Below are 26,566 nucleotides of genomic sequence, written 5' to 3' on the forward strand. Positions count from 1 at the left end.
ATTCCTATACACAAACAATAAATCTGAAGAAGAAATAAAAAAAAAATCCCTTTTATTATCAAAACAAAAAAAAATCAAATATTTGTGAATAAATCTAACAAAAGAGGTAAAGGACCTATAAAAAGAAAACTATAAAACACTGTTAAAAGAAATAGAAGAAGACACAAAGAAATGGAAAGACATCCGCTGCTCATGGATTGGAAGAATAAACATTATTAAAATGGCCATCCTACCAAAAGCAATCTACAGATTCTATGCTATTCCAATCAAAATTTCAAAGACATTCTTCAAAGAAATAGAACAATTATTGATGAAATTCATATGGAATAACCAAAAACCCTGAATAGCCAAAGCTCTCCTGAAAAAAAAGAAGGGGATGGAGGCATCACACTGCCACACTTCAAACTATACTACAAAGCCATAATCATCAAAACTGCATGGTATTGGAACAAGAACAGACACATAGACCAATGGAATGTAATAAAAAAATCCAGAAATAAACCCACAGATTTACGGTCAACTAATCTTTGACAAAGGAGCAAAGACTATGCATTGGAGCAAAGAAAGTTTGTTCAATAAATGGTGCTGGGAAACTGGGTCGCTACATGCAAAAGAATGAAGCTTGACCACTACATCACACCATACACAAAATCAACTCAAAATGGATTAAAGAACTAGACATAAGATCTGAAACTATAAAACACATAGAAGGAAATATAGGCGAAACACTATGTGATATTCACATCAAAGACATCTTTACAGACACATCACCCAAGGCAGTGATAGTGAAGGCAAAGATCAACAGCTGGGACTACATCAAATTAAAGAGCTTCTGCACAGCAAAAGAGAAATAACAAAAACAAAGGGAAACCCCACAGCCTGGGAGAACATTTTTTCACACAACACTAATGATAAAGGACTGATCACAAAAATCTGCAAAGAGCTGATGAGACTCAACAACAACAAATAAAATAATCCAGTCAAAAATGGGCAGAAGAGCTGAAAAGAAACTTATCTGAAGAGGAAATGCAAATGGCTAAAAGGCATATGAAAAATGTTCAACATCACTTGTAGTCAGGGAAATGCAAATCAAAACTACCCTGAGTTACCATCTTACACCAGTGAGAATGGCACATATTACAAAAACTAGCAACAGCAAATGTTGGTGAGGGTGTGGAGAAAAAGGAACTCTCCTGCACTGTTGGTGGTAGTGCAAACTGGTGCAACCACTATGGAGAGCTGTGTGGAGATTTCTGGACCTACTAAACATAGAGCTTCCATAGTATCCAGCAATTCCACTCCTAGGTATTTACACAAAGGACACAGAAACATCAATTCCAAAGAGCACCTGCACCCCTATGTTTATAGCAGCACTATTTACAATAGCTAAGCTTTGGAAACAAACCAAATGCCCAAAAATAGATGACTGGATCAAGAAGATTTGGTACATATATACCATGGAATATTACTCAGCATTCAAAAAAGGTAAACACATGCAATTTGCAGCAACATGGATGACGCTGGAAGGGTTCATGCTCAGTGAAATAAGCTAGAAAGAAAAAGAAAAATACCGGATGGTCTCACTCATAGCAGGGATCTAAAAAACTTAAATAAGGAACCAGGAAAATGAATAACTATAAGAAAGTGAAAATCAAAATCAACAAAAAACTATGAACCAGAGACACTCTATGGGGTGTAGGGGGCGGGAGGGGAGGGATTGGGGTCAAAATAAGGGGGTTGCAATTGTATGGGGAACATAAAAATAAAATTTATTATTTTAACATATATGAACAAATGTAAATTGAGTCATAAACATGAAAGTAAAATGCAATAGTATAAAACTTCTCAAATAAGACATAATAATACAAATATATGTGACATTGGATTTGCTAATAACTTTTTATTTTTTTATTTATTTGTTTGATGTTTCTGTGTCTTTTGGGTAAATACCTAGGAGTGGAATTGCTGGATCCTGTGGAAGCTCTATGTTTAGTAGGTCCAGAAATTTCCACACAGCTCTCCATAGTGGTTGGACCAATTTGCACTCCCACCAACAATGCAGAAGAGTTCCTTTTTCTCCACACCCTCGCCAACATTTGTTGTTGCTAGTTTTTGTAATATGTGCCATTCTCATTGGTGTAAGATGGTATCTCATGGTAGTTTTGATTTGCATTTCCCTGATGACAAGTGATGTTGAACATTTTTTCATATGCCTGTTGGCCATTCGCATTTCCTCTTCAGAGAAGTTTCTTTTTAGCTCTTCTGCCCATTTTTTGACTGGATTATTTTCTTTGTTGTTGTTGAGTCTCATCAGCTCTTTGCAGATTTTTGTGATCAGTCCTTTATCATTAGTTTTGTGTGAAAAAAAAAATGTTCTCCCAGTTGGTGGGGTTTTTCTTTGTTTTGGTTATTGTCTCTTTTGCTGTGCAGAAGCTCTTTAATTTGATGTAGTCCCAGCTGTTGATCTTTGCCTTCACTATCACTGCTTTGGGTGATGTGTCTGTAAAGATGTCTTTGATGTGCAAATCACGTAGTGTTTCGCCTATATTTTCTTCTATGTATTTTATGGTTTCAGGTCTTATGTCTAATTCTTTAATCCATTTTGATTTGATTTTTGTGTATGGTGTGATGTAGTGGTCAAGCTTCATTCTTTTGCATGTAGCAACCCAGTTTTCCTAGCACCATTTATTGAACAAACTTTCTTTGCTCCAATGCATAGTCTTTGCTCCTTTGTCAAAGATTAGTTGACCATAAATCTGTGGGTTTATTTCTGGATTTCCTATTTGATTCCATTGGTCTGTATGTCTGTTCTTGTTCCAATACCATGCAGTTTTGATGATTATGGCTTTGTAGTAGAGTTTGAAGTGTGGGAGTGTGATGCCTCCATTCCCTTCTTTTTTTTTTTTTTTTCAGGAGAGCTTTGGCTATTCGGGGTTTTTTGTGATTCCATATGATTTTCATCAATAATTCTTCTATTTCTTTGAAGAATGACATTGAAATTTTGATTGGAATAGCATTGAATCTGTAGATTGCTTTTGGTAGGATGGCCATTTTAATAAAGTTTATTCTCCCAATCCATGAGCAGAGGATGTTTTTCCATTTCTTTGTGTCTTCTTCTATTTCTTTTAACAGTGTTTCATAGTTTTCTTTGTATAGGTCCTTTACCTCTTTTGTTAGATTTATTCCCAAATATTTGATTTTTTTTTGTTTCAATAATAAAAGGTTTTTTTTTTGATTTCTTCTTCTTCAGATTTATTGTTTGTGTATAGGAAGGCTACTGACTTTTGCGTGTTGATTTTATATCCTGCCACTTTACTGAACTGATTGATGAGTTGAATTAGTTTTTCTGTGGAGTTTTTGGGGTTCTCTATGTATATTATCATATCATCTTGGATTTTCTAATAACTTTTTAGATAAAAGACTAGAAGCATGACCTATGAAATTATAAACAGACCTTTGCACTTTATTAAAAGTTAATGCTCTGCATAAATGATGTTTTAAAGACAAGTAACATATTGGGAAAATACTATGAAGACAGCTGCATTTAACAACATGCATTTGTCAAAACTAAAAGAACCCACAGCACTAAGAATGACCCTTGGTCTACCTACATTTTAAAGAATCATTTTGCAAATTCGGGTATCCCAGAATGTGACACAGACGATGACAATAGAATGTAACTGTATTACATTGTATGACACATGCTTACAGAAAGAGATTTGGAAAAGGTGCTATAGACTCAAAAAGAAGGAAAAAAATCTATAGTTTGCTCTGCTGGAAATGTCCTTTCCACACTGGCAAGGCTGCCTGGGACAATAAAGTCAGCAAGACAATAACTTTGTTTGCTTTGAAGAGTACCTCTGGTGAGAACCAAAAAAAAAAAATGTCCAGAAGTCCACAGTCCTATTGTGTTTATGAGTCGCTAGACGAAGGAACATGAGCTAATGCCCTGAGGGTCGAGCATCTCTATGAGGGTATTTGTCAAAATAAGAGATTTCAATAACCTTTGGCCCTTACATCTTCCCCCACACAGGGAACTCTGACTGACTTGACTTTGTAAAATCTAGATGTTACTTTGAGGTTATAGCAATGCTTCTCCTCTATCCATCAACTAAGTCTGTTGGAAACCTCATTCAGTTAACTATGTTAGAAATTAACGGGAAGTCTTCCTTTCTTTATTAAAGAATAATAATGTACTTTTTTCTGTTAATGTAACTTATAACCCGAGACCACATCTCAGAGGTTAGGGGAAGTCAAGCAAAGAAATCTGATGGCAGTCTCCCTAGCCTAGGTCCTCACTTTGACTCTGAATAATCTCTTTAATACATTTCTCTTTTATTAAACTTTGAATTTGCTTCACAGTGGTGATTATTTCATTAGAAATTGCAGATCAAGGTAGTTTTGGAAATGTGTGGGCTCTGCAAGTTGAAAGGAAAAAGGGCCAGTACAACAGCACACTACTCAATCAATAATGTTGATGCCCACAGGACAAAAGTTGACACCACTGAAAAATCTAAATGTGTGTTAAAAAGTATTAAAGAAAATAATTTCAGTGAATCAAACACTTCAGAAAGTCTTCATTCAGAAAACTGTAAAATGGGATGCAGCGCCAGTTCAATCCCAGCAACCAGGTTAGGGAACCACATGGCGTGCAGAACTCTCCTGCCATGCCCGCTGTTCCCCTCTGCAGTGTACTTCATCAGTCTGCCTGTTCTGCTCCCCGCTCTGGCTCTGGTGAATCCTCTCACCCTCCTGCACTTCTGACTGTATCCAGTGCTTGTATAAATAAATAAATAAATAAATAAATAAATAAATAAATAAATTAACAAACAACAACAACAAAAATAATTAAAAATAAAAAGTATCAGGCTTTCCTGCCCTCCTGCCATTAGGATGGATGACAGAACCCTGGATGCCCTGAATACATGCCTGATGGCGGCACCTGGTGTAGGGTATGGACATAGGTAGATGGGATTCTTCTGGACTAAGACTTGGCATTTAAGGGCGGCATCACGGGGACGCCGGTAGAAGCCAGAAAGAAGCAGAGAAGCAGCGAGAACACCAGAAAACACCAGAGAACCCTGATAGAGTGAAGACTTGAAGACAGCACCCCTGCCTGCCGTGTACCCAGTAAATCCCAATAAAAGTCAGACAAGCCACTGATGACCCCAGGACTCCTCCTTTACCCGGTCTGCTGGATCACCAGTGTCCTTCCTGGATTACCGGTGTCCTTTGCAGGGACTAATCATGAGACTCAACTGCAGGCATACACAAAAGAGTTTATTTACAAAAAGGGGAAAATGGAGAAAGGAATATCTGGGAGAAAGAGGGAGAGAGAAATTGGTGAATGTGTCCTACCATTTCCACTGAGCTGGAACACCAATAGCACGCTGAAGATTGGCAAAAAGCCAAGAGCCCCCCAAGGCCCACATGTCTGCTTATATACCAAGCCAGGCTGCTGAACTACACCCTCATTTCCCAGCAATCACCCTTTGGTGTTGATGACTGTATGGCAACCAACCCATTCCGAGCAGGTTATGAACGGTTTTAGCAGCCACATGCTCTTCGCCGTGGTTTGTAGTCGCTCCAACACTCCTTCATACACTCCACTCCTCCACCCTTAACACCGCACTCTGCTGCACCACCCTTATAAATCAGTCTCTTAGCTCAGGTGTACCCACTTCAGGTGCCCGCCATCAGGCATGCACCCAGGATCACAGGGCTCCCTCATCTATCCTGATGGCGGAAGGGCAGAAAAGCCTGATACTTTTTACATTACCCTACAGTCCACCCCCTCAGGGTTTTCTTCCATATAGTCCACGTATGTACAATTTTTTTAAGCAAACATAAACAGTGCAGCCATGGACCACAAAAGCAAATACATCACAAAATGACTAAACTTAATTTTCCTAGGGGCAGAAAGACAGAGAAGTTACCGTACCAGCAATAGGAGATCCCTCCCATCGGGCAATATACATGCCAATTTGGCATCCGAAGACAATATTGTCGCTGGCATCAGTGGCCTTCCAGGGCGTGAATACCACACTCGCTTTGCCAGTGAAGAGGCATCAGTGGGTTCTACATGCAGCAGGAGTGGAGAGCTCATAATAGGCCACAGATTTATTACAAATGTCCCCTTGAGGATTGCCTGCTGATCTGCCACTCCAGGGTGGGTAACACGCACCCGTGGCGGCCACTGCGCACTCACCCATGGTTTTATCTGTAAATCGGCCTCCAGGCCACGACCCCAAGGGGCTATCAGAGCCACCCACCGCATGTGGGGAGCCTTCACTGTCCAGGGCCATTCCCAGTCCACGGTCTGCCCTGGGTCCACTCCAGTTGGGGCTGGCAATAGGATGTTGCCCTGCTGTCCAAGTCCCGGTTTTAATAAGACGTCTGAGGTCTTTATTTGTAATTGGATGGGAGCAGCGGCATGATGTAGCAATGCCTCCACTGGAGCCAGGCCGCCTCTCCTGCTCCTCTCATTCAATGTCTGCAACACCCCCCATAGCCGTCGGCTACACCCAGCCAGCGTCCGAGTGGGGGCAGTGGCTCTTAGTCCTTGCTTCAGTAGGCCACTATACCTCTCTATAATCCCTGCAGCTTTGGGATTATAGGGAGTGTGAAACTTCCATTCAACACCCATGTTCTTGGCCCACTGCTGCACCCGGGCTCCTGTAAAATGAGTCCCTTGATCGCTCTCCACTACCAGCGGACGTCCATATGCAGCACATAGGCGTGCCAGTGCTGCCAACACTGCCTTTTGGTCCGCATGTGGAGCAGGGTAAGCTGCCAATAACCCGGTAGCAGTGTCCACACAGGTGACAGCATATTGTTGTCCATCGGAGTGAGGTAGTGGTCCAATGATGTCAATCTGCCAGCGTGTCAGGGGTACCTGCCCCCGCAACACCTGGCCTGTAGATGCAAAAGGTCTCCGGGGGTAAATCCTAGAACATAGTACACATGTTTCACATGCAGTCTGGATTTCTTTTAAAGTTACAGGTAGACCCCAGGCACGCACAGTTGCCCACATTGTCTTCTGTCCTGCATGGAGCAAGCGTCTGTGTAGCCACTGCGCAACATCCTGCCCTGGAGCAGTTTCAAGCCATCGAAACCGGGCTAGGGTATCTGCCTCATCGTTGCCTGGTGAGGCTAATGGGGCATGTCCTGTGACATGATAAAAAGTCACCTTCTTCTGATGCCCCAGATCCCATAGATCTTTCCATAGGGCCTGGCCCCACAATGGCCGATGCATAACTGTCCAGTCATTTAAATTCCATGTGGAAATCCACAGTGTCAGACCCCTGTACACAGCCCAACTGTCAGTACAGATTACTAGAGGGGAAGGCTCATGGGCTACCACCATCCATACTGCTCGCAGTTCAGCCCATTGGCTGCTCTGTCCCATCCCGGTTTTGAACCAAATAGTGTCTATTTCTGGGTGGACAGCCACCACTGTCCAATAGGCTGGCTGGCCCCGGCTGGAGCCGTCCGTATACCAGGCCTCTGCTGGAATTGGTGCTCGACGCTCCTTGTAGGGACTAGCTTCAGGTTCGGCTCTATACAGGCTTCTGAATTTGGTTCCATACTAATATATGTCACAGGACCAAGAACCTACTGCAACTCCACCCTTAAGGGGCTAGTTGACAGGGTGCAGCACTGTTCTAAGTATGCCCCCCACTTCGCCAAAGTGGGCATTTGAGCAGTGCCACTATGGGGCTTTGTTGTCCAGTCCCGTACCCATCCAGCTAGTGGGTAAGTGGTTCTCACTAAGACAGGGGCTGTGGCAGTTATACTTTCTGTGGCTAGTAAGGCTGCATATACCGCAGCTAGCTGTTTCTCAATTAAGGAGTACCTAACCTCAGCCCCCTTCCAGAGTTGGGACCAGAACCCAATAGGCTGTCATAGCCTCTCTGATTTCTGCCAGAGTCCCCACCAGAACCCTTCCTGAGTAACATGCACATCAAGCTCACAGGGTCGGGCTGGGTCAAAAACCTGCAAGGCCTGAGCAGTCTTTATAGTTCGTTTGGCTGTGGGAAATGCTGTGTCTGCCTCAGCTGACCAATCCCACCTGGCTCCCTTACGTATTAACATATAAGAGGGTCATAAGAGCTGGGCCATGTGAGGTATAAATGCCCTCCAGTAACCCAACAGACCCAGAAAGGCTTGCAGCTGCTTCACTGTGGTTGGAGTGGGGTAAGCTTGGACTTTATCTATCACAGCTTCAGGGATAACCTTTGTCTTACCCGACCAAACAACTCCCAGGAACTTAACTGACAGTCCAGGCCCCTGCAGTTTGCTTTCGTTGATTGCCCGGCCACATGTTTTCAGGTGTGTTAATAAGAAAGGTACTGCCTTTTTCAGATCTGTAAGAGAGTCACTTGTCAATAAAATCATCAATATAATGGTATAAACGCACTGAAGATGGCCTTTCCCACCGGGCCAAATCTGCTGCCACCAGCCCGTGACACAGATTAGGGCTGTGCAGGTATCCCTGTGGCAGCACAGTGAATGTCCACTGCCGGCCTTCCCAGGTGAAGGCGAACTGGTCTTGACTTCCTGGGGCTATATCTACTGAAAAAAAAGCATTTGCCAGATCGGCTACAAAATGGTACATTCCCAGCTCATGGCTCAGACGATCCATCAAATCTGCCACTGAAGGCACTGCAGCATGTAAGGGGGGAACTACCTTATTCAATTCACGATAATCTACTGTCATGCGCCAAGAGCCATCGGGCTTCTTCACCGGCCACACTGGCAAATTGTAGGGGCTGTGGGCAGAACGCACAATGCCCACTTTCTCCAGCTCTGATATTGTGCCTGTAATTTCTTTGTAGCCTCCGGGCAACCGATATTGCTTGGTATTAGTCACTTGCCTAGGGACTGGCAGTTGTAGGGGCGGATGCTTAGCGTGTCCTCTTACCACTGCCTTTACCACACGCACTCTAAGGCGAAACTCTCCGACTGTGGTTTCTAGCCATAAGCCATGTAGTACATCCACCCCCAGGATGTACTCCGGGATGGGCGATACATATACTTTATACTCTTTCGGGGGTAATCGCCCAATCCCAGAGATAGTTTTACTGCTGTCACCTTGACACTCTGGCCTCCATAGCCATCAATATAACAAGTAGACCCATGAAATCTTTCTGGATTTCCATAGAGCAGAGTACATTCTGCCCCTGTGTCTACTAGAGCTAAAACCCTTTGTACGTTAGTCGGGGACCAGTGGATGGCAAGCTCCACATGTGGCCTCTGGTCCCCACCCGTCCCCTGTGGACGGGTTCCTTGGCCCTCACCCTATTCAAAGGATATCAGGCCATCACCCGAGGATGGGGCTGGCAGCAAGTGGTCATCCAGGCGCAGGGTGCGTGCCTGAGGCCTGGGGCTTCCAGGCTCCCCCTGAGCAGCAGTCCTTCTCATGGGTGTGAACCTCTGGTCTTCTCGCAGCTGCTGCCATAATTCCAATAAATATGCATTGGGCTGCGCGTCTATTTTAGTGCCATCTACACCTGCTCTTATTAAATCCATCCACATTTGTTTACGGGTGACTTTTATAGGTTCTGTGATGCCAAGAGGCCTCCTTGCCCTCCTTGGCATTCCTTTTGACCTTTCTGAAACTACCCGTATTCCTTTCTGAGACTGCCGGCTCTCAACTTCTCCCAAGCTGGCTATCATTGTGGTGACGTCATGTATCTGACGTCCCACATAGGGTGCTAGTACTGCCATGAGAGATCCAAATGTAGATGAGGGGGCATTCTTTAATACCAAGTCTCTCATCCCTGCTGTGAAACGCTCGTCATCAGGACCACGCATATTCACATTAAACATGGCCTGCTGCATCCTCAATCCCGAAGGACCTGCACCAGCTCAGCGTACATCTGCCATCCGCTTACTGTCTCCGGCACGTCTCCCGCATCAGCCCATACTGTCCGTATGGCAGCCATTATCCACTGCAGGAGGGTGGGTCGCCTGGCCATACCGCCGCTATTCTGCAGCCTCTGTCGCAAGGATGGGTGTGAAGTCACGGAGGCCAGTCTCTCCATCTCTTGAGCCGTGCAAAACCCATCCACCCCCAGGTCCATAAACGTAGTAGCCAGGCTGCCAAGGGTTCCCTGGTTTCTGGCGGAACTGTTTGCCCAAGTCCACCAGTTCCGCCTGGGTGTAAGGTCGGTAGGTAGTAAATCCGTCATCTGTGGTGGTCCGCAGCCAGACCACCTGGGGCCATGGGTCACTGCCACTTCATTTTCTGAGTCACCACCGGGTGCCCGGAGCATGGGCCCAGCCTCCTCCTCCTCTCCAGAGGAGTCCGGCATCTCTGGGTTTGGGTTGGTTTGCCACTGCCGGTTGGGACTCAGGCAAAGGTTCAGCCCCCTCCTCCTCTGTCCTGAGCAGGGGTCTGGCATCTCTGGAGCCGCAGGCTGGTTTGTCACCACCGGCTGTGATTCGGGCAAGGGCCAGCCTCCCTCTCCTTCCTTCCTGAGACGGAGTCTGGCATCTCCGGAGGGTGGGTCGGTTTCTCCGAACTTCTTCCTCCAGAATCCTCAAATGTTGTTGCTGTATCCGCATCTCTTCTCGCATCTCATCCAGTACTTGCTGGATCCTAGATTGCTCTTTCCGCCTGGACTCTCGCAGAGCTGTGAGAAACACCCATCCCACGGCTCCTGCCGCCTCGCGGGCACTGCATCCACTCAGGGTTTCTTCTATTTCATACAGGGCCTGTTCCAACTGCCCCGGTAGGGTAAGAAATATCAGCATTCTGCCCTCCCACCCCTGGATAGATGATGGTCAGTCCTGATCATCTGCCTGATGGCGGGCACCATGGATGGGTCTCCATATTTCATGGATTCGTCTGCGTAAGAGCTGTGCTTTTAACCGGCCGTCACGGGGGGACTGTCCAGCAGCACCACAGCAGCACCAGCACCAGCAGCAGCACATGCCTTCGCCGTAGAACAGCAACGAACGCTAGAAGCACTCCTAGGTGACACTTGCTGGGGCGGAGGCCGCCACCTCCCAGCCACCCAGCCAGCACCCCTGCCTGCCATAGCCAGGTGTACCCATTCAACCCGCAAAACTACTGAGGACACAGACTCCTCCTTTACCCGATCTGCATGATCAGAAAAGCCTGACTGCCTTCACCCTACAATTGGCGTCCAAGTCGCAGGATCCATCAGACAAGTATTGGCCCTCCGAATACCTGGAGGGACTAAGAGAAAGACTTTGCCTGTGACGACTGGAGGCTGCCTGGCTAAGAAGATGGTCGTCCACGGTGGATGGACCTCCGTAAGGGATCCCTGGTCCCCAACGTCACCTGGAAAGGACCAGCCCCTCACCTTCAAGGACCAGCCATAACCCGAGGCTGCAGGCCATTGCTTGCAGGGAGAGGCCAATGGTACGTGACTGAAAACCTGGACTTCCAATCCTGCCAGAGCGGAGGACCTTGTCAGGTATGTTTTTTTTGAGTCTGGGGGTGGCCAGTGCTGCCTAATGCCAAAGCAGCTGTGCTGCCGGCGGTGGAGGAGACAAGCTCTAAGAAAGCAAACATCTGGTACTGATGATATTCTGATGCCCTGAGGGTCGTTGCAGCTTGGCTTCCTGAGACCTGTGAGTCCCGTAAAATCACCTTGGGTGACTGCCCTCTCATTCTGGCAGGCTAGGATTGAGGACCCGTCCTTCCTGACGGTGGGAGGGCTAGGGGTGGAGCCAACCAAATGCAATTTTGATCCAACTCATGTGCTGTGCAAGTGCTTGCTGAGAGCAGGGGTCTTGAGTCGCATGGGCTGGCCATGAAGGCCTGAGTGTGAGCGACATGCAGCCAAACCTGAGGGTTGGGCATTCCCAACAGAATAAATGCCACCCAGAGCTTGTCCACTCCTGGAGGGTGGGTCGCTGTGTCCTTGTAGCCTATGTTCGCAGCTGAGAAAGCCAGGAAGCCTGACGCTCCTGGTTGATGCAGATGCCGTGGTGTTCCCCTCCCTCGTAAGCAGTGCCAGGCAGTGGGTTGGTGGCTTCTGCTGACAAAAGCCTTTGCGCAAGGTTGGGGCCCTGCCTGGAATTTCTGTAGGTAGTAAATTGTCATCTTGGTGGTCCCATAGCCACCACCTGTTGTGGGCCATGGCTCATTGTTGCTTCATTTTCTATGGAATAGGAGTATGGCAGAACCCTGAGGGGTGGACTGAGGGTAAACAACCTTCCAGGTTCTGCCACTCCCGCCACAGGAAGTGGTCATCCAGCCTGACTCAAGACCGGCACCTGAACAGGGTGTGGGCATAGGTCTGGGATTCACTGACACACTGGCTCTAAGGCGGCGTGACGGGGGCGCCAGCCTCCCTCAGCTTCCTGCACCAGCACGGCAGCTCCGCAGCAAAGGGCAGCCGAACTCTTCCTCCCAGAATCCTCAAATGTTGTTGCTGTATCCGCATCTCTTCTCGCCCCTCATCCAGCACTTGCTGCCTCCTAGATTGCTCTTTCCGCCTCTCGCAACCTGCAAAACACCCATCCCACGGCTCCTGCCGCCTCCCGGCTGCATCCACTCAGGGTTTCTTCTATTTCCTATCCTGTTCCAACACCCGGGGATCCATCTACCTCTGGCCATTCCTGGGGAGGTGCCCACTGGGAGAGGAGGTGGGCCACCGGGTACCAGCTGCTCATGGCCGGCCATCCAGGGATCCCTCTCCAGATTTCAAAGGGTTTCGTCTGCGTAGAGCTGTCCTGCCTCGAACCGTCCTGCCGTCAACGCCAGTTGTAAAGCAACCAACCCATTCTGAGAAGGTTTATGAATGGTTTTAGCAGCCACATGCTCTTCGCCGTGGTTTGTAGTCGCTCCAACACTCCTTCGTACACTCCACTCCTCCACCCTCGACACCGCACTACCACCACACCACACTCTGCTGCACCACCCTTATATTATCAGTCTTTTAGCGCAGGTGTACCCACTTCAGGTGCCCGCCACCAGGCATGCACCCAGGATCACAGGGCTCTCTCATCTATCCTGATGGCGGAAGGGCAGAAAAGCCTGATACCTTTTACCTTACCCTACAGATTGTCAGTCCAAGTTCATCAGTGAGTCCATCAGTCCAAGTCCGTCGGCCTCTCCCTACATCAGCACTAGCCGAGCTCTGAATCGTGGCCCTGTCTTCCCGACAATTCTTGCTGCCTCAGGAGTAATTGGCTGGTCATTTTGGGTGTCGTTGGCCGGTCCTCTCGGGCGTCTTCTCCTCCAGGTATGGTCTTGTCCTGTAGATCCTGGACCTTGTCCACCAGTCCCCCCAGGTCTTCAGAGGACTCCTTACCCGTCTGCATGGATCATCTTGCTGACTTATGACAATTGTAAGTGACAGGAACAGACACTGCAGGTTTTCTGATCCCATGCAGATGGGGTAAAGGAGGAGTCAGAATCCTCAGTCGTTTTTTGCAGGTCTTTTATGGGGGTTCACCAGGCACATGGCAGGCAGGGTGCTGGGGGGCTGGGAGGCTGACAGGCCTCCCAGCCCCCAGCAAGTCTTCACTCTATCTGGGCTCTCTGGCGTTCATTCTGCTGCTTCTCGGCTTGTCTTTCGGCTTCTGCTTCGGCTTCTTCTGGCGTCCCTGTGACGCCACCCTTAAAAGCACAGTCTTAGCCCAGGTGTACCCACTCTAGGTGCCCACCATCTGGCATGCATTCAGGATCACAGGGTTCCCTCATCTATCCTGATGGCAGGAGGGCAGAAATATCTGATATTTTTCCTTACCCTACAACAAGCAATTTTGATTCTTTCTTTTGGTCTCCTTCTGAGATTCTTGCTGTCAGTATGTGCCCTCCTAGGGTATGCCCCAATCTCTGCTGGCTTTGTTGTTTTGGAATGCTGTGGAGGCACATGTAGCCCCTGACATCAGTAGGCAGAGGCAGGTCTCCAAGTGACCATCAGGTGATACATGAGCTTGGGCTGAGGCTGAACGTGGTTCATGGATTTCAATTGGGAAATTATGTTTAGGCTGAGATCAGGTGAGGCAGATGAAGCGTCATGGTTGAGAGTGGCGGCAGTTCTAATAGGCCTTTTGGAGTGATGGGGTTTTGCAAGGTCTGGATGGAAAAAGAGTGTTTTCATCTGGATTACAGGTGAAGGGGTAACTTCTGGGACTCTTTCTACACGGGGGCATGTTTGCCATTTGAGTCTTTGGATTTGTTTGATTGCTGGTGAGAGAAATGTTTCTAAGGCCCTGGCTGGCTACAAAGAGAGGTTTGTATGGAGGAAGCCCTCCGAGGGAATTAGGAATGCATTCCAGAACCTTGACGTTTGCAGGTGGTTACCTGAGAACTATCAACAAGTGGAGGAGATTGCCACATCATTTAAATGCCATCTTGAAAAAGAGAAGTGTTCAACAAGGAGGACACAAGGACCGCTCACTCCGACACAAATGTTTGAAGTAGCAATTAAAAATGAGTTGCACAGACACACTCAAAGTCTCTACAAGGCCAAGGCCATTTTTCTGGCAACTGCACCCGGTTTTGAGAACAGCTTGGCCTGGCGCCACTGCAAGACAAAATTGTGTGATCTTCCCTCTCCACCCCTACCCACTTTTGGGAATGGCAATTTTACTTTGATTTTGAGTTTTGACTTCTGTGGAAATTCTGTATTTTTTTCCTTTTTTTTTCCCTTTCCATCCCTTTTTCTATTGCAGGTCAACACATCCAGAGAACAAACCCTCCAACGACAGCACAATGTATTAAATTTCAGTTTACACAAGAGTATACACCTGGCTTAACGAAAATTAAGAGATATAAACTGTGTATGTTTGTATGTTTCTGCTTTTCCATTGTTAGTTGGTGATTAAAATACATAATTTGAAATTAAAGAATTTAATCTGGAAACTGTGCCTATAGAGTTATAGGATTAGGAAGAATACTTTTTATTTCACCTGGATTTATAAATTTCACAAGTAGGGTTTCACATCAGTGAAAGTTTGGTGGAAGGAAAATGGTTACTTTTGGAATGAGAGAATATAGGACATGGAAAGGTCGTTTTGTCACCACTGTGCTGCTGAGTCTATCCAGAGCTTGGCATTTCAAATTGTCACTACTGAGTAATTGAATGCCATCCCCCTTAGTATTTATGGCAAAGGTCCCCAGAAATCTAATTCAGGAAATAATGGGTGTCTTTTATTTCATTGATCAGAGGAATTTTTTATAATAAATTTAATTTTTATATTCCCCATACAATTGCAACCCCCTTATTTTGACCCCAATCCCTCCCCTCCCGCCCCATTCCCCCCATAGAGTGTCTTTGGTTCATAGTTTTTTGTTGATTTTGATTTTCACTTTCTTATAGTTATTCATTTTCGATCAGAGGAAATTTTATGGAACATCCATGGAGCTGCAAAGCCACCCCACAAAATTTCTCCTTTTCTTTATGGGAAAGACATTAAACACACTTGCCTACTGGGCATTTATCTGATTAAGTCGAACTTAATGGGAAGTATTTTCCCTTGAGGGAAATATTTAACCTTAATATGTAAATGAACGTTAATATAGGGTTCTAAAATTTTTGTGAGACTTCTTCGATATATACTATATTTTGATATAATATTGCTTGTCAATTCTGATTATTGTTGTTTTGGAATGCTGTAGGTTATAATATTCAACAACTTTCCTTGTCAATGATATTATCAGATTTTTAAAAAGGTTTTATTTATTTATGCATACAAGAACAAGAACCAGGGTGTAGGCCAGAGGTGTGGTGATTGAGAGGATCACCAGAGACAGAGTGGGGAACAGAACAGGCAGATTGACTGAAACACACTGCTGAGGGGAGCAGCGGGCCAGACAGGAGAGGTCTGCTGCGCCGTGTGGCTTGCTCCCTGGCTGGGAATAAAACTCATGCTGCAGAGGCTGCTGATAACTTCATCTGTTCTGTCTTAACCCCTAGCGCCACCAGGGAGGGAGGCCCTAGTATCAGATTTTTGATTTTGGTTATCTCAGAGTTCTGGCACTTGTAGAAATTGTTTCTGGAGAAATGAACAAGAGAGACATTTTGACAATTTTTAAGACCCATGGTAATAGATGGAATTTGAGGTGGAGAGATTTCTACATATGCATGAGTGGATTAACAATCCTGATAAGTTTACCTTGGAATGAAACTTGTTTTGTTTTGTTTACACTCATAGAAGAAGTTTTTTTTTTTCCTTTGAGCTGACCAGTATCTGTAGCAAAGTTAAATTGTCATTTTGTGAAAATAACTAAATTCTTTAGTTCTTGACATTTTCTCTCTACTTCACACCATCATAATATGGAAAATAGTAAAATTTATGATAGTACTCATCAGAATGTGTCTGTCTTTGAATAATTTCAATAGGGAATTTCATTGCCTTCTCCTTAAATAAAGAATTAAGTGTCAAAAGACACTGTAATTGAAATATTATAGTCCAGACCAGTTTGTTTTTAGTAGTTGGATTGAGAAGAGCCAAGAAGAAAATGCCTGTCATGTGCTTGTAGGATTTCAGAGTCGGTTGGAAGCTGGCCTGCGCTGGTGACCCCAGATAAAACCCTTCAGAAGAGAAATCACAGGCAGAGTCTGAGGAGAATGAGGCCTGGCTGCTGAAGCATGTACTGGCCAAATGTTGAGAGCTTAATCTAAGATTTTTTAAGTATAGTTCCATTAAAGCCAAAAAAAATTCTGCTTGGTTGTTCTGCCCTATGAGTTTATACAAACACAGAAAAAAAAAAAGATTGGAATTAGAATTACTTGTGATGAAGATGGAGAAAATATTATTTCCTCTCTTAACCTTTATTTTAAATAATTTTTGGCTAATTGACTGTTTTCTAGGAATGAAGGACATTACCACACTGGCTATACATGGAAAATGCCTAGCAATTGCTCTTGTTTTTGTCACCCCAGAAGAGACTGTTTTCTGATACAACACCCTAGCACCTACACATTTGAACTCAATCACCACAGCTTTTGGTGGCAAAAGTTGGACTTGGAAGTTGTAAGAGGGCTATGATCTCACCCTTTGCCCTGTCCCTGATTTCTCAAGGGACATAAAAAAACTGGGGGTGGAGCCTCAGGGTAGACTTTAAAGACAGAAGTAGTGAGTCAGAGGGGGTCGTTCAGTTTCTGCAGGGTCTCCCTCTTATGCTGCTCCTTGACTTTTGTTGGCCTTCTCACGTGGGTCTACTTCTGTGATGAGATCCAGCAGCCCCAATTCTGTGGCTCCTTCCTGCCTATCTTTTTCTGGCATCAGCAACATCCTGCTTTCTTGAGAATCAGTGGCAGCCTCCATCTTCACGTCATGGTGGATTCATCCTGGGCAGTGTACTGTAAACTTGTCCTGTTTCCTTCTCTCCTAGCACCATCTACCCTGCACAAACACTTGCTTCTCTTTTCTGCCAGAACATTGCCTGGAATTTGCTGTCCTGAAAGCTCTGCTCTTAGGCCTTTCCCATTCCACTTTGGACCCTGTTTTTTCTGCTGGATGTTTACACACAAGGGGATGGTTGATTCTGGAGTTTGATTGTGAGTCTGTATTTTGAAATCCGTCTCTCCTCTATTCTTCTTCTCCCTCTCTCTTCCCTTTGTTCCTTTCAGTGATTAAAAATCTTTGAGTGTGTCAGATTTTGATGAGTTTGCTTTCATGTGCACAGGTTGGTACAAACCCTTACAATGGGAATATAGGATTTTCCCCTTAACTACTTGGGGTCATTGGGCACCTCCCAGTTTTGCTTAGTGACATACATTTCTAAAATGCCTTCACTGGGACTCCCCGATGGCACAGCAGTTGATCACTGGGTTGCAGAGCTGCCTCTGCAGCATGGTTCAATCCCTGGCTGCCATACGAGGGACCCACATGTCGTGCAGACCTCTTCTGCCACCCGCTGCTCCCCTCAGCAGTGTACTTCGTCACTCTGCCTGTTCTGCTCTCCCCTCTTGCTCTGGTGAATTCTCTCACCCTCCCATGGTTCTGACTGTACCCACTACTTGTATAAATAAATAAATGAATAAATAAATAAATAAATATTTTAAAAAATTAAAAAATTAAAATGCCTTCACTGTTTGATGAAAGACAAAATGTGAGACAGCTATTTCCTACCATTTTGGCTGCTTCATACTCCTGGTTCACAGCATCCCTCTCAACATACACTTTTTTTTAAGTTACTTTAACTTTTTTTTTTTATATTATCATTTATTTTTTATATCATTATTTATTTTTAAACAATATTTGCTTCCCACTCCACCAGGTGTAGTCTCCATAGAATTTCCTTCACCAATGCACCCATGCACCATCACCTCAGTGCCCTGTCAACAAACACTTTTTCCAACATCAGATATTTCAGTGTTTTTTCAAAACCTAAGATTTTTAATATAGTCAGATTTTATTTTTTATTTTTTTAAAGATTTATTTCTTTATTTATATAAGTACTGGGTACAGTCAGAAGTGTGGGAGTGTGAGAGAATTCACAAGAGTCAGACCGGGGAACATAACTGGCAGACTGACAACACACACTGCTGAGGGGAGCAGCGGGCGTGGCAGGAGAGGTCTGTTGTGCCATGTGGGAACCTCTCCGGGGCCGGGGTTCGAACTGGCACTACAGAGGCTGCAGGCATCTTCGCAGATCAGCGCTCAACTGCTGCACCATCAGGGGAGGCCCTTAATATAGTCAGTTTTTAAAAGAGACTCAAGTGACTGTTTCCTTTTAAATAATAATAGTTTTTTTTATTTTAATAATGATTCTAATCTGGAATTAAAGTCTATCTTTAGGTAACATAGATAAGCAATCATGATATGTAAGAATCAGAAAGCACTGTTTTCTAATGAGGGGAAATGGAGGAGGAGGCAAAGAAGTAATAAGGAGTTCACTTAGGAGATGTGTTTCAGAGGATGTGGTGAGGATTCTGGCGAAGGAATGGAGACATAAATGCGAAAGTGGGGGAAAGCATGTGGGTGACATGCTCAGTAACAGGTTAAACAGTTGAGTTCCTGACAGCAGAAATAAATAAATTATCATTAAAAAAAAGACAATCCAAAAGATCAATAAAACCAAAGCTGGTTCTCTGGAAAAATAAACAAAATAGACAAAACTTTATCTGGGATCACGGAGAAAAAGAGGGAAAAATTCAAATAAATAGGATCATAAGAAAGAGGAGTCATTACAACAGACACAGCAGAAAGCCAGAGGCAAATTAGAGATTACATGAACATTTATATGCAAACAATTTCAACAATCAAGATGAAATGGGCATAGTCTTAGAACTATACAATCACCCAAAGTTGAACAAAGAAGACATAGACTATTTAAAACAATTACAGCAGCAAAATTGAAAGAGTAATTAAAACCCCCTCAAAATGCCAAAACCCAGGACCAGATGCTTTCGAAGTGAGTTCTACCAAATATTCAAGATGAACCAATGCCTGTTCTACACACACTCTTTGAAAATATCAAGAAAGAAAAAATACCACCAGAAACATTTTATGAAGCCAACTTTATACTTACACCAAAACCAAAAGAAAACAAAAAACACCAAAAATGAAGTCTACATACCGATCTCACTAATGAACACTAATGTAAAATCCTCAATAAAATCTTTGCAAAATGAATCCATCAAAAGGATTATACAGCATGACCAAGAGGGATTTATTCCAGGGATACAGGGGTGGTTCAACATCCAAAAATCAATTAATGTAAATCACCACATCAACATAAAGAAAAAGAAACAAATATGATCATATCAATACATGCTAAGAAAGCATTTGATAAAGTTCAACATCCTTTTATGATGAAGTCCCTTGAAAAACTAAGGAGAAGAGGAAGTTATCATGACAATTTAGACACCATCCACATCTAACATCATTCTTATGGTGAATGATTGAAAGCCTTCCCATTAAGATATGGAACAAGATAAGGATGTCCACACGCACCACTGCTTTCAACATACTAGGGGAAGTCCAAGCTAGAGCAATTAGGCAACAGAAGACAAAAAAGGAATCCAAATTGATAAAGAAGAAGTAAAACTACTATTATTTGCAGATGATATGACAATAGACAAAGTACTCTAAATTCCACAGAAAAACTAATGAAAACAAGTAACCAGTTCAATAGAGTAGCAGGTTACAAAATGCATACACAAAAATCACTAGCCTTCCTATATGCAAGCAATCAGTCTGAACAGGAAGAAATTAAGAAAATCATCCAGTTTACAATTGCACCAAAAAACCATTTAATACATGGAAATAAACCTAACAAAGGAGGTGAGAGGACTATACAAGGAAAACTACAAAACACTGTTAAAAGAAACAGAACATAGAAATGTAAAGCTATTCCCTGCTCATGGGCTGGAAGAAATAACACCCTCTAAATGGCCATCCTACCAAAAATAATTTACAGATTCAATGAAATTCCAATAAAAAGATAATGGCATGCTTTAAAGTTATGGAACATATATTGCTAAAATCATATGGAATCACAAAAAAGACCCAATGGCCAAAGCTTTCCTGTGGGAGAACAACAGAGTTATTACACTCTCAGACTCCAAACTATAAAACAAAGCCATAATGATAAAAAACAACATGGTACTTGAAAAGAAACAGACAACACAGACCAGTAGAATAAAATCAAAAGCCCAGAAATAAAATCAACATATATGGTCGACTAATCCACAACAAAGGAGCAAAGAACATACACTGCAGCATGGAACCCTCCTCAATTAATGGTGATGGGGAAACTGGACTGTGGCATGCAAAAGTATTAAACTAACCTACTCTCTCACACCATACACAAGTCAACTAAAAATAGATAAAATACTTGGATGTAAGACTAAAATCATAAAATATATAGAAGAAAACATAAGCTAAACACTCTATGATATAAAACTCAGGAAACTCTTTGAGGACTCAGTTCCAGAAGTAAAGACAATAAAGAAGATAAATAGGTGTTAATACATCAAACTAAAAAGCTGCTATACAGTAAAAAAGACTGTAACCCAAACAAAGAGATATGCTACTGAATGGAAGAAAATATTTGCACTCCACACAACTGATAAGGGACTGATATCAGAGATCAACTAAGTTTTAACACTATTCACCAAAAAATAAAGCAAACAATACTGTCAAAAAATGGGCAGAAGAGCTGAAAAGACACTTCTCCAAAGAAGAAATGTGGATGGCCAACAGGAATATGAAAAAAAATCATCATCACGTATAATCAGGAAAATACAAATCAAAACCACAATGAGATACTACCTCACTTCACTGAAAATGGCTTATATTAAAAAACAAAACAAAACTGGAAACAATAAATGCTTACAAGGGTGTGTTGAAAAAGGAAACCTCTTACACTGCTGGTGGGAATGTAAACTGGTCCAGCCACAATGGAAAGCTGTGTGGAATTTCTTCAAAACACTAACTATGGATCTGCCATATGACCCAGGAACTCCATTCCAAGGAATCTACCCAAAGGACACAAAAACACTAATCCAAAAGGAGACCTGCACTCCTGTTTATTGCAGCACTATATGGAAACAATCTAAAGGCTTCAAAATAGACAGATGGATCAGAAAGTGGTGGAATATATACACAATGGAATAATACTTGGCAATCAAAAAAGGTAAATTCATGCTATTTCTGGCAACATGGATGGAGCTAGATGGGATTATGCTCAGTGAAATAAGTCAGAAGGAAAAAGATAAATGTTGGATTGTTTCACTTACATGTGTGCTATAGAGAAACCAAACAAAAGCTCAAGAAATAGACAAAACTTGCAAGCTGACATTAGATCTGAGACAAACAGCAGAAGAGGGGCAGTAAAAGGCTCAAAAAAGTGGAGAGAAAAGCACCAGGTTACGATGGTGATGGATAATAGAGTCTCTGGTGGTGGGGGAATTACGGGCACTACACCTGAGAGGAGAAATCAAATACCTTACAAAAATGTACAAGAAAGTTCAAAGGAAATTTAGAAACTGAAATTAATATATATATATTATATATATTAATATATATAAGGAGGGAGCCAGAGCTGTGGGAGTGCTGAGATGAGAGGGTAAGGTGTTGAGTGTCATAGTCCCCAGCTTAATTTCTGGTTTGCGGGGGTTTCCCAAAGAATGGAATGGGCTTTAGTACCCTTGGCGATTCTGTGTCTCATTCCCACATTCATGCCCTCAGGGTCACCATTCAAATGGAAGAATGGATAAGAAGTCTCAGGGGATGGGGCAGTGAGTAAATGGCTCGAGGTGGCCCAATGAACCTTGGAGGGCATGGTGGGGATGCAGTCCTGCCATCAATCTGGTGTATGCTCTGTCTGATGGTGTTGTTGGCACTGGGGGATATAAGGTGGCCAATACCAGGCAATTTCCAGGAGCAAGGCAGTCCATCTTCTAAAGAAGGCATGGAGGAGCGGAAGGCCATGCAGGATCTGGGGGCACATTGGATAGACGGCGCCTACGGTCAGATCTGATCCAATCAGGTAGCCCCGTCCAGAGACATCTGAATTCTCAGACTGAAAACACTATCAGTGACACCTCCTGTAGTTAGGTGTCTAGTCCTGGAAAGGCCTTGCTGGAAATCAGCATGCAAACTATATAGCAGGTGTTACATCTTCAGCATGTGTAGGAAGACCGCTCCCTAACTTCCAGCTCCCCCAGCCCAGCAGCAAGGTGCAATGGGGCATGACCAGCTCCACTGCAGAAGGGGCCCCTTGCACTAGAGTGGTTTTGGGTACATGACAGTCAGGTTTGAACCTGGCCAGTGCCATTTAAAGGCAGCACAGCGTGCCTGCCTGGTTCTTCTGCAGAGCCCACTGCTGGCACAAGACCACACAACCTCAGGGCAGATAGGGTTGCACATGCGGGTGGGAGTTCTGTTTTAAAGAACATGTGGCATTGTAAAAGGAGCAGTCAGATTTTATCTCACACAGGAGCCAATCAAATCTTGAAATGGTGTCAGTTTGGAAGATGCACCAATCCAGTTTGAAAGGGGGATAACACTGAAGGAAGTATAAGCTGGGACAGTAGCTGGTTTTGTGCATTGATTGGGAGACTCCATTTGGACACTCATTTACTGAGACCTTCATTCATCAAAACCTTCATTCTTTGCAGACCTTTGCATCTGATCTCTCCTTGGAAACACTGTTTGACATATGCTTCTGCCTCTAACTCTGCTCCCACATTGCCTGTTGACTGGTGTCCCTGGCCTATGTGTAGCACCTCTGAAAGAACTGTCAATTGGTGCCTGATCCTCTGACACCACTTGTGAAAAGAGCTGTCTCCTGTAGGCCTATGTTTGGCATCTTTAAAGATTGTGTAACACCGATGCCTGATCTTCCACATCCCCACCTGCTGACTGGCACTGCAGGCATGTGCACAACCACCTCTAATCAGCAGCTTCTGATCTTCCACCACCACTGCTCACTGCCGCCCCTTCCTCCAGTATGCCTGACACAACCTCTTGGTGCACTTGCATTTGACACGGTCCAGTCCAGCCTTCAGATTTCTGCCTCAGCACCTCCTATTAAAACAATGTGGCTGCTTGCACTGGGAGTGGCAAATAGTGAAAAGCTTGTGGCCTCTGCTGATTTCAGAGCAGGCTGCACATACTGGGACAGTGGGGTGGGAAATCACTGCTGCCACTCAGTCTCCTGGCACCTTTGCTTAGGCAGCAGGCTTCAGAAAAGCCTCTAGGGCCCCTCTGACTTTAGGGACCTTGCAGTCACTGTTGCACTGTGACTACCTCCAGTTGCCACCCTGAGTCGGGTCCTGTTTCATCACTTATTGGTCTGCACCACCTCCAGGCTCTTATTGACAGGACGGGGCCATCCTGCATAAGCAGGTTTTGGTTTGGACTACTGGACGCTGTGGGCACTCTTTGGGGTAGGACAGCCAGCCATCCGTGGCCTTAGAAACATTCCTTTTCCCCAGTTCCCCCTCATTGCACCCTGAGCCTGACCTGTGTCTTGCAGTTGTGAGCACGTAGATGAGGACCCACAGACTGTGTCATCCCCTCAGCTTTGCATGGTTTCACATGACACACAACTGTGACTGTGCTATGACCAGAGCTGCTTAGCCACACTGACTTGGAGGACCGAGGAAAGTTACACTCACATTCTTTTTTTTTTTTTTAATCACATTATTCACTTTTTTCTTTTTTTCAAGGATCTATTTATTCATTTATACAAGCACTGGGCACAGACAGAAGCGTGGGAGGGCAAGAGAACACACCAGAGCCAGAGCGGGGAACAGAACAGGCAGAAGGAGAGAAGTACACTGCTGAGAGGAGCAGCGGGTGGCAGGAGAGGTCTGCGTGCCATGTGGGAGCCCCGTCCAGCAGCCGTGGATCGGACTGGCGCTGCAGAGGCTGCGGGCTGCCTCACAACCCAGCACTCAAACGCTGCACCACCGGGGAGGCTCTCCACTCCCATTTTTGACTCAGAATGGCAATAAGTAATGTTATTATTTACACTTCTAAGCTAGGGAGTGATTTGTTTCACTCAGTAGATGTATATATCAAATACCAGAGTGTTAACTGAAAATCACTTCCTGTTTGAAGCACCCCGACAGTGTATGCTTTAACTCAGAAGCTCTTCCAAGGGGCAGATGTCTCTTCCACAGGGCTCCCGGTGACTCCTCTAAGGCACTGCTCACCAGGGCTTCAATTTCAGGTTGAACCCAGTCTCTTCCAAGGCTGAATTAGGTCTTCTGAGCCCAGAAAGCTCCCAAGGGATTCCTGAGTCCTCTTAGTCAAGAGGGCCATCTCCCATTGGCACTAAAGAACACAAGCCATCTTGGTGGCTAATAAATTATTATTGGTATTTGATTCACAGAAGCCTTATCAGGTTTGTGTCTGAGGGGCAAAATCGAAATCACAGGAAGTAAAAATCCTAGTCAGGATGCCTACCCCTGTGTAACACCCTGATGCTCAGCAGGAACTTGGAAGTAATGGGGTCGGGAGGGCCTGCTCCACAGTGTGAGCTGAGAAATCAGGGCAATCGTTCTTGATGTTCACCCAACAGAGAACATGGGGAAAGGCTTCCTGATACAAACAGTTAAACTAACTCCTGACATAAGGATTTTGCAGAGAAAAAATGGACATTCCAGACAGGAGTAACACATTCTGGAAAAAGCTGAAGGGATATGTAGTTTAGTACAACTGAATAGTTACAGAGGAGGTAAGATTGCTTAGAGAGAATGGAGTCAGACTGTAAAACCCTTGATTGTCATGCTAAGACACGAGGGCTGCTTCTAAAGACAATATTAGTTGCCTCCCCAGTGACACAGCGGTTGAGTGCTGGGTTGTGAAATTGCCCGCAGCCTCTGCAAAGCTGATTTGATACTCGGCTGCTCCCAGGTCACTTGCGAGTGTCCCACATGGTGTGCAGACCTTTCTTGCTGCCCGCAGCTCCCCTCAGCAGTGTGCTTCATCATTCTGCCTGCTCTGCTCCCCACTCTGGCTGTGGTGAATTCTCTCACCCTCCCACACTTCTGACTTTACCCAGTGCTTGTGTAAATAAATAAATAAATCATTAAAAAATAAAGACAATAAGAAAAGGACCTCGGACTTCCATATGGAGATTCTAATTACAGTGGAGCAAGACTGGAGACAAAACGATGAGTTAGGAAGCTGCCCAGAAACCAGTTTGGGAGTTGGGAGGGAGATAAATGAGTTGAGATTTACCTACTCAGGAATATCTTAGCATAGGTATCCAGGAGGCAGTTTTAAAAAGGTCAGATCAGGACAGGAGGTTGAGTTGGAAGTCATCAGTTTGTAGGTAATGTCATGTGGATGAGATGATCTAGTACTGTGTGCAAAGTAAGATGAGACTAGGGCTGATGGGGGAGCCCTATGAGGTATTTATAAAATGAAGAAGAGAAACAGAACCCACAAAGGAAAAAAAAAAAGAATCATAAGCAGGGGATTAAGGACATAGAAAATCAGAGCATTTTATAGTTTCCAAGTCATATTCCAAATGAGCAAAATCCCAAAGTCATATTCCAACAGTCAACAGCATTCTTCCCATAAGCACAACAGTGTCAGGAGCTCAGGACACAGGAGGGAATTCCATTCTAGCATGAAATCCTGAAAACATGTTAGTATGATTAAGATGCAGATGACACTGTGAAGGAGTAGAGGATGTGGTTCAGGAGGAAATCTGCAGCACTTGACTGCAAGGCGGTCAGAAGTGACATGTGGGTTGGAGGAAAGCAAGGTCAGAGAGCTGGTAGGCGCAGACCCGGGATACTGCAAGAACAGGAGCAAATGCCCCAGGTGGCAACAGGATGTGGCAGAAAGAAGGACACCCAAATATCCCAAAATAGATGACAGGATCAAGAAGATGTGGTGCATATACACATTGGAATATGACTCAGCAATCAAAAAAAAAAATAAGCTCATGCAATTTGCAGCAACATGGATGAAGCTGGAAGGGGTCATGCTTGGGCAAAATAAGCCAGAAAGAAAAAGAAAAATACCGATGCTCCTACTCATAGCAGGGATTTTGAAAACCTAAATAAGGGACCAGGAAAATACTAATTACAATAAAGTAAAAATCACAATCAACAGCAACTACAAGCCAGAGACACACTACCATGTTGGGGAGGAAGGAGTA

The sequence above is a fragment of the Talpa occidentalis genome, unplaced genomic scaffold (assembly GCF_014898055.3).
Source record: "Talpa occidentalis isolate TD23 unplaced genomic scaffold, MPIMG_talOcc4v2.1 talOcc4.18, whole genome shotgun sequence".
Lineage (NCBI taxonomy): Eukaryota > Metazoa > Chordata > Mammalia > Eulipotyphla > Talpidae > Talpa > Talpa occidentalis.